At 35.5% G+C, this 9,778-nt stretch overlaps 1 long non-coding RNA gene across 2 annotated transcripts; it reads left to right on the top strand.

The window, feature by feature from the left end:
• Positions 1-420: 420 nt before the first annotated feature.
• On the top strand, positions 421-1,864 carry LOC143711463 (uncharacterized). 2 transcript variants are annotated; one of them, XR_013194853.1, is made up of 3 exons: positions 421-529; positions 686-801; positions 1,705-1,864. It is a non-coding gene; the product is annotated as an uncharacterized LOC143711463 (long non-coding RNA). The 2 variants fall into 2 exon arrangements; XR_013194854.1 differs by having other exon boundaries at positions 689-801.
• The last annotated feature ends 7,914 nt before the right edge of the window (positions 1,865-9,778 follow it).

A 9,778-nucleotide genomic window follows, 5' to 3' on the forward strand; every position in this document is an offset into this window, starting at 1 on the left:
ATGATAAATGATGTCTCTCCACAACTCATAACCTTCCTCTGTTTGCAAGAGTGCAAAAGCTAATCTGACTTGTCACATGACATCAGATACTCGATTATTTTGTCGTAATCATATCAGTTACACTGCTGATAACTGTCCCGCTTGCATGTAAATCATGTTGTTGTTTTTTTACGTTATCATGTAACATATTATGTCATGTTATCATAATCACTTTTTTAAGTTCATATGATTATTGCATGCTATTAAAGACATATTTTTATTCATAGAAATGCTCACATATCAGTGAACTTATTACATAAAAATGCTTTTAATATATAATTATGCAACACTCCTTACATAAATAAATCCTAAAGTTATATATAAACTGACTACTTGCAAGTAATGTATTAAAATGACCTTCCTTTCTGTTTTGCAGGATTGTCTTTTTTAAAGCTCTACAATATCAAACTCAACAGCTCTTTTAGGAACCAACCCTCACAAGATCTACTAGTGAGTCGCAGCAAATCTTGCCGTGATCAGCCCTTCCCAGGTAAAGTTTCTATAATATTTCAATCAGTATTTACTCATCAAATGTTCTCCCCTGAATCGTATGGTAAATTAACTTAATTATAACTGTGTTAATTGGTATGTTTCAAGAACAATAGTAATTGCACATAGAGTAAGTGGAGACTTTCTTGTTTTACAGCAGAGAAGGAAGACCAGTCCTTATATCAACGCAAGCTAATCGAATAAGTCCTTTGTTTCGGGTGAGGAAGAAACATCTGGTGCCCAAAGAAGACAGAAAGGTGCGCAAGTCCATTGGTATGTCTTGTATTCAAACAATGCTGTTTATTACATAATTTGATCTTGACAATTTTACATTGTACAGATTATCACTCGATTTTTATATGGGTTAAACTGTTTTTCTTCAGTACTTAGCTTATATTATGTGCTGCAATATATAATACTTCAATGTGTATATTATATAATGTACTGACTGCTGCTTTGTAAATTTAAATAAGGAACAGGCAACTCTGGCCCTTTTGCGTTCTCCTTTTTGAGGTGGAGAGTTTACCTCCAACCCTAATTGAGCACATCTGAAAATTTTAACCAAAGTCTTCAGGTTTACTTGTAGACAATAGGCAGGATGGTTCGAGGTTGGAGCTAAATCTGCAGGACAGTGGACGCTGAGGGCCAGAGTAGCCCATCACTGCTTTAAATAAAGCTACACTGTGTAATTTTTTATGTTGATTCTTTGCAAAAAAACACTTTGTTCTTTCAAAATTATATGTGCTCATTCATGTGTAATTACTTCCACCAACTAATCAAGTACTCTCGTAAGTGTAGAATCTGCCATTCAGAATACATATGAGCGAGTCGCTCGAATGGCGGCAGCCATGTTGCGCCTCCATCTTGAAAATACATTAGCCAAAGAGGGACATACCTGGAAATTCAAGCTTCGCCTTTCGAGCCTTTACTTAGTGGCACCGTGACGAATGCGAGGGGGAGATTACTCATAATAATACGGCCACCGTAGGAGTTAAAACGCCCTCGGAATGGGAGGGGCTAGAAAGTAATATTCAGTTGGTAGTCTTATACAATTTCACCGCTATATGGAAGAAAATCTTACACAATGTAGCTTTAAATAACACAGAACATAAGCTGACCTGACTGTCCATTAAACAGTTTAATTTGAATTGTTTGTGTTTTTTGTTTTACTTTCAGAGCAGGACTGGAGAACGCCTGACGATGGGATGTTGAGACTTCTTCCTCTGAGAAAAAGCTACACCACATCAGTAATCACATCTTCTGCTCATCAGTTGTACTGTAGGGCACAACTGAACAAACTGTTTTCACGAACAAACTGAAGAACACGAACACGATAGAGACGTATAGGGAAGAGCAAGAAACCAGTTTAGCTGTGATATTGAATTAATTTTTTCCAACACAATATAAAATCTGTTTTCTGTATCATAGGTGACTGAATAGGATTCTCTGGCACTCATTTGTGTGGCTTCAGCAGCTGTGAATGGATTAATTTGATGTTAATGTATTTTTGAAGGCTCATTGTTATTTATCTTGAATCTCATTTGTCTTTATGCTACTTTATCAACTTTATGTTGTGTCCTCAAATAAAGTGTTGTGTAATAAAGTATGGTGAATATTGTGTATTGAAAGTGGTGTTTGGGACAGAATTTTATTTGAGAAATTTGAATTTCTTATTTAGCTTAGTTCATAATTTAAAAACAACTAAATATAATTAATTACCATAATTATTTTACTTAGGACATAAACATTTTGTTGTGGTTAATGATATTTGGGACAACAATGCAGCAAAAGTTGCACATACTTGCATGTATGCCAGTTTTCAGTGAAATAAAGAGAAGGTGTGTGAATAACAAGAGGCTGCAGTGGGCTGTCTTGCTACAAACGCTTTAAGTATTATTGAAGATGATCCATGTTGATCATTCTAGTACATCTACTACTGCATTTAAAATGAAAGCATAGACATTACTGATGTCAGGCAAATAATCAGCAGTCAGATGGGGTGAAAAGGATATTTTGGCACTGTTTTGTTGTTTTACTGAACGGTGCATTATCCTTGTGATATAGTAATAGTTCAAAATCTAAAATCTGTGTAGACTGTACTGCCCGTCCACCCCCAGGGGCCCAGCAATGGCCCCCAGAAGAGCAAAAGAATGCACATTTCAAATGGCTGTAACTCAAAGTCCGGTTAGTGTATCAAAGAGACAATAGGAAGGACAACTGCTTATGCTATGTTTACTAAATAATGTTGGGCACAGTTTTCAGACATATATGGCAAGCTGGCATAAAGGTTATTTTAAAAGTGCTCGCAGTAAAATATCAAATTGCAACCTATCCCTCATATATATCATAAAGGTTTGCACAATTAACAAATTTAGATATCCAGTTGCCCATTAAAGATATTATTTATTTAACATTTACTGTTTCATTACTAAACGTTTTAAACTACATTACCCACATATCTCTGTCATTATATCAATGGAACAGGAAGCCTTGTGCTGTAGTTCATTGAAATGTGCAGACATGCTTAGTGTTAGGGTTGGGATCTCGGTAAAAGAGAAATTTCTCACAACATAGAGACACTTTCTAGTAACCTTAAGGTATAACTAACGTAATAATAACACCAAAACATACTTTGTAACATGAAGCGCCGTTTTATATGGGTTAAAAGATAGTCCAATCACAGCGAGTTCTGCTATAAAATCACAGCCAATAACAACCCAGCTGAACAGATGCGTCACACTTACTTGCCCAATTATGGTAAATGATGACAGATCTCTTCCAGTTCCGGCTGCAGGGATAGATTCCTTAAATATTTAATATTTGGGCTGTTAAATATGTATTGTTTCTAATTAAATTATAAAACTCACATTTAAAAACAAAAAGACTCCTTTGTGTGGTTACCATCCAAAAACGTTGGATTCATATGATCATGACACAAATTTGCTTATTTGATTAGACTGATGCATACATTTGAAAGAGAAAGCAATGGCAGGGTAGTTTGCAGTTTTTTTAATTAAAGATAATTGCATGTACTAAAGTGCTACTAACATTTACAATGTATGTATAGTATATCCAGTATATTATATAACAAAATGTAACAAAAGCATAATGAATGCACACAATTTTTAAAACAAATTCCAATATTTAATGTCAAACTGTTTAAAGACAAATGTAGTGCCAAAACTAATGCACAACAGAATAAAAATCAGATAATTGTAAACAAAACATAAAATCCAGATACAGGGGCAATCTATTATAGTGACACATACAGTTATTTAAAAAAATCGCTGATGAAGTTATATTTTTACAAACCACAAGATGAGATTCAACTTTGTTATGTGAAAATATATTTGTTTCTTCCCTTTAAAGAACAAATAGGTGAAAACTTATGCACAACATTTTACATTCTCAACTTTAATTCTATATCCTTGTGATTATTGGTCACTTTTATTGTAACTAAATGAAAGGAAACCTAAAATAGTTAATTATTATAAATGTCAGCAAGAAAATGCTTCTATAAAATACATTCACAGGTAGGCCTGTATTAAAATTACATTAAACAGGTAGTCATACAATGATAACATAGATGTAGTTATAGTGGATAAATAGTGACCACTGTAATCGAAGGTTTAATGAAGCTAAATGTAAGACATTAAGTCCATCTAAATGTAAAGGTAACAAACTCACAGAATAATGTCCAGTTGTCAAGTGTCAATTCTGTAATACTCTTTCAGCACCAAACAGAACTCCATGAATATTGCTTGTTTTAAAAGGTTTTCCTGAACACTCTCACTATCTTCAATTGTTCGGACAAACACCTGCTATATACACTTGCCGAAATATACATTTGACTATTGTCATGAAGTCGCTGCATGACTAGAACTAATGCATGTCAATGAATATGTCCTTTACCAAAACTTAAATAATGGTTCTGCATATATCAGAGATCATAAGAGTGGGACTCCACATAAAGACTTTCAGAAACTGTGACAGAAAAAAAGGGAGAACCTCGCTGGACACATCCTACGCATGCCCAAACTACACCACCCAAAAACAGTTATGAAGTGGACACCACTAGGAGGATGCAGGAGACAGGGAAGACCAAGGAAGACATGGAGACAGATGTTTCATGAAGACCAGAAGAATGTCAGTGTCCCATGGGAAGATGAGGAGAACTGGTCCACGGATCGAATACGTTGGAGGACACTTGTTGCCCAATGTGCCCAGCACAGGACTTGATGATGATGTTGTGAGTTTATCCATAACTGTGGGATATTTTTCTGTAAGGAGTATTGCATAATTAAATGTTAAATGCATTTATGTAATAAGCTCACTGATATGTGGTCATTTCTACGAAAACAAGTATGTCTTTAATAGCAAGCAATAATCATATAAACTTGTTTAAAAAAAAAAACATGATTTACATGCAAGCGGGACAGTTATCAGCAGTGTAACTGATCTGATTACGACAAAATAATCGAGTATCTGATGTCATGTGACAAGTCAGATTAGCTTTTGCACTCTTGCAAACAGAGGAAGGTTATGAGTTGTGGAGAGACATCATGTATCATTGGAACATCAACAGACAGGGTCCAATTTGTAATAATTTTAATGAATACAATGCAATTAATATAAACTTTTCTGACAGTGTATGGGACATCCGACTACTTTCCAAGAAGGTGCGCAACTGATTTACAATTATGGAGATAAATATGTACAGGAATTGAGGCACTAGCCATTGACAGCACAAGAAGTAAAAGCTGCATGATTATGTACAAGTATTGTACGAATTTGACAACTTGTTAAATCTTGTGAATTATTAAGACTTTGAGACTATGTTTGTACTGATTGGGCTATGGGTTTTGTAAGAAAAGGTTTAAGAAACAACAAATAATAAATAAAATAAATAAAAATAAATAATAGATAAAATGTTTGATTTAGGGTTAAAACCAACACATACATACCATTGAGAATATTTGCCTTTGTAGCTTTTCGTCTCCCGTTTACTTCTCCTCAAACAATAATGAGCTGACTGAGTCCGAAAGGCCCTTTTGGTCTTTTCAGATGAAAAAAAAAGAGAAAAGAAAATATCATTATGTAAAATATATTGGATTATTTAATGGAAAAATTACTGATTTACCTTACAAATATTTCTTGTTACATTATTTGGCATTAAAAGCATGATAAGTGTTGTGATTAATATGAATTTACAACAAATATCACTTTAAAACTACCAATACTGAGGTAAAAGCACGGACAGTTTTGTGGTTACTGTCCTTTTACCACACCTATCACAGTAAAACTAAGGTTACTGTGGTAAAAGCATGGTAAGTGTTGTGGTTACTGTGAATTTACAACGAATATCACATTAAAACTACAAATAATGTGGTAAAAGCATGGTAAGTGTTGTGTGCATTTACAACAAATATCACATTAAAACTACAAATAATGTGGTAAAAGCATGGTAAGTGTTGTGGTTAATATGCATTTACAAAAAATATCACATTAAAACTACAAATAATGTGGTAAAAGTGTGGTAAGTTTTGTGGTTACTGTCCTTTTACCACATCTATCACAGTAAAACTAAGGCTACTGTGGTAAAAGCAAGGTAAGTGTTGTTTTTACTGTGATTCTACTACAAATACCACTTTGGAACTAATTGTACTAACTTACTTTAAACCTAATATGAATATGATTAACTGATAGAAGGTCTAGGCCTGTAGCACGTCACGTGACAGATAGTGTTTAATCACCCTGTTTTGAATTAGAAAGCAATGAAACGCAAAGCCTCCGTGGAGATGACAGATATGCAGTGACTGAACATGAGCTAATCTGATTCATTTCGACCATCAGAAAAGACAATATATCAAACATTATTAGGACAGTGTATTTTGCTACTCACCAACATCTGGCACACATGATCTGATGCCAAATATCGCGATGTGTTCGGAAGGAGACTTCTTCAACGCGATTTCCTACTGATAAAATTCGTGTAGTCGTTTATACTTTTTTTTTTTAAATCAATAAACAGCAAAGCAGTCCAGCGTCCCTGGCAATAAGACCGAAATAATAACATTAAAATAAATACATAAACATGATAAGATATCGTGAATAAATGTCGATTAAACAGCTGCCCGACTGGCAGAAATAATCGTGCATTACATTAGTAAACAAATAAATATATTAAATAAATAAATAAAAATGCTGATATCACGAAAATAATGAAATAAACGTGTCAGTATCACGAACCAGTAGATTAAATGACGTGACCATATCACGAACTGCCGTGAGACTGGGCTGTGTGGCACCTCAAAAGCGTGGGAAAAAATCCTAATTTATATTAAAATGAGTGTATAGGCCTACTGAGAAGTCTGTACATTACTCATATTATTGTTTTTATAAACTTTATTTAACCATCTGGAACGGAGAAAAAATGATACCACTTAGCGCCTCTAGTGGACTTTTCACCCGAAAAGTGCAGGGAAACGTACCTGGAGGTACGTATTTCAGGTTTTGCAAAAATGTAGGCAGAGTAACGTATTTCCCATGAGCCTGGGTTGGCAGATTCTCATTCAAACTCATTGTTCCTCACTCTCTTTCTTTCTGCAACTCGTATGAATGTGTGTGTGTGTGTGTGTGTGTGTGTGTGTGTGTGTGTGTGTGTGTGTGTGTGTGTGTGTGTGTGTGTGTGTGTTTGTGTGTGTGTGTGTGTGTGTGTGTGTGTGTGTGTGTGTGTGTGTGTGTGTGTGTGTGTGCGTGTGTGTGTGTGTGTGTGAGTGTGTGTGTGTGTGTGTGTGTGTGTGTGTGTGTGTGTGTGTGTGTGTGTTAGATATTAGTTTTATGTGTTAGTCTTATAATCAATAAAGTATTGTTTGTATTTGAAAAGAGAAGCATGCATTACTGGTGTTATGTGCTTACGAATTTATTGTCTTGAACTGCGATCTAAGCTACCTATGCTTTTACCCTTGAATTGTTTCTTAATTTAGCTGTTAGCTGGGAATTGGTCTTTCTTGGCCAGGAGGATATTATATTTCCTAGAATTAATAGTTGTTTGTGCTTTCCGTTCATTGGATGAACTGATAAAGTGATCATACTATTGATTCTGCTACAGTATAAATTCTGAAAATAATTAAACTATTAATTATTGATCATAATACGTTTTGAATAATAATTAGTTATATTTATACGGGCGTATAAACGCTACAGGGTATAACTGTGAACACAAAAGACTGAGTCTCGCTGTATCGCTCAGGCTGCACTGCAGTGTCTATTCACAGGCGCGATCCCACTACTGATCGACACGGGGACTTTGACCTGCTCCGTCTCTGACCTGGGCCGGTTCGCCCCTCCTTAGATGACCTGGTGGTCCCGGGCTCCCCCAGAAGCACCATATCGACGCCGAACTTAGTGCGGACACCCGATCGACATAGTCCACTGCAGTCCAGAACCCCTGAGCTCAAGCGATCTTCCAGCCTCAGCCTCCCAGTGTCTTGGATTACAGGCGCGCGCCACTGCACCCGGCGAGAGCTGTGAGAATCCGCACTGATACTGAATCTAGTTGCTCACAGCGCCATCTAGTGTATGAAAATACAATACTAGGGAACGATTAGGCAGGGTAAACTAAGGCATTTTTGTATGTCTTTGGTAGCTTTATTGTTGAAGGTAATGGGTACACTTTCTTCAAAAATTCTTTATATATATATATTTTTACATTTGCTTTAAATTAATTTAGCACAATGCACAAAATCAAATAATAGTTGTTTAATCACATGTAGGCCATAACCTGAGTTTTCCATCCACCATTAAAGTAGCATTTTTATCTTTAATTTTAATAGCCTACATGTTTTTTTAGAGTTTTTTATGCATTTTTTTTTTTTTATGAGCACAACATGTTCCTGTACCATTTACCTGTTAGAATGGTTTGTAATAGCTTGTAATGCTTTAACAAAGATTTTTGTGAATTTTGTGGTATGGTTAAGATCAGTGTGGCACCAGTTTGTGTTTATTTAGGACTGAATTCACTTGGCTACTCAGAAAATATAGAACACTCATAAATGCAAATGCTCAGAATTATGCAGAGGACGCAAGATTTACAGTAATTGAAAGTGTATCCTGCATGAGATTAAATTCTTCAGTGTTGTTGTGGACATCACACCTGACAGGGAACTGGACCTTAAGTCAAGTTGGTCTTGGCATCCTTATTGGCTGAAGATCTTGTGAGTTAACTTTAGAAACACTAAATGGGTTCCCTAGTAGAAATAAACTCACTATACTAAGACATCGTGAACTTTAAGGGATAGTTTCATTTTCAAAAAATACAAATTCTGTCATCATTACTCACCCTCAAGTTTTTTCAAGCCTGTATGCATATCTTTCTTCTGCTGAACACGAAGGAAGGTATTTTGAAGAATATGGGTAACCAAGCAGTTGACAGACCCATTGATTTCCATAAAATGGAAAAAAATACTATGGAAGTCAATTAAATATCTTCACAGAATATGAACCAATCATGACCGTTACATTGGTATACACTGAGGATGAATTGCCTGTTTGTCTGTCTAAATTGCCTGCTTGATACACCTTGTTTGTGTCATGTTTTATTCAGAAGTTTGATTATCACCCAAATTAAGTTAATCATCCCTACGCAAACAAAGTTAGCAATAACCTCACTTAATGACTACTGACCTGTAGCACTCACACCCATCATCATGATGTGCTTTTAGAGCTTGTCATGACCAACATCAATGCCACTATCCCACCCACACTGGACCCCTTACAGTTTAGATTCAACACTGCAGATGCCATATCACATGTACTTCATCTTCAGCCAGTACACTCTGGACAATAAAGACACTTGACTTTCATCACAATAGTAAACTCACCAGCAAACTCTCCATATTTGGACTTAAAATTCACACAAAAATTGATATTCTGTGAATACATTTTGAAATAGTGCCTTGTTGCTTTTGTTGTATAAGAAAGATCTTGTGTATTCAGCATAAAACCTCAATAATACATAACACAAGATAACACAAGTTTAATTTTGGAGTAAAATCATTTAACACCACACTTTGTAACATGATCGTTACTTCCCAACTAACATATCGCAGACAGTTCAGAACCTACGATCTATTACATCTATCATCTGGCTCATGTGCATGACCACAACAAAACTAGAGCACTAAAAGCACTGACTGATCACAGTATCACAGTTCCAATTTCTCAGTAGCTACTGAGCAAAAGAAAAAAG

The sequence above is a fragment of the Siphateles boraxobius genome, unplaced genomic scaffold, assembly GCF_051911475.1.
Source record: "Siphateles boraxobius isolate OS27281-9 unplaced genomic scaffold, OSU_SipBor_1 5, whole genome shotgun sequence".
NCBI lineage: Eukaryota > Metazoa > Chordata > Actinopteri > Cypriniformes > Leuciscidae > Siphateles > Siphateles boraxobius.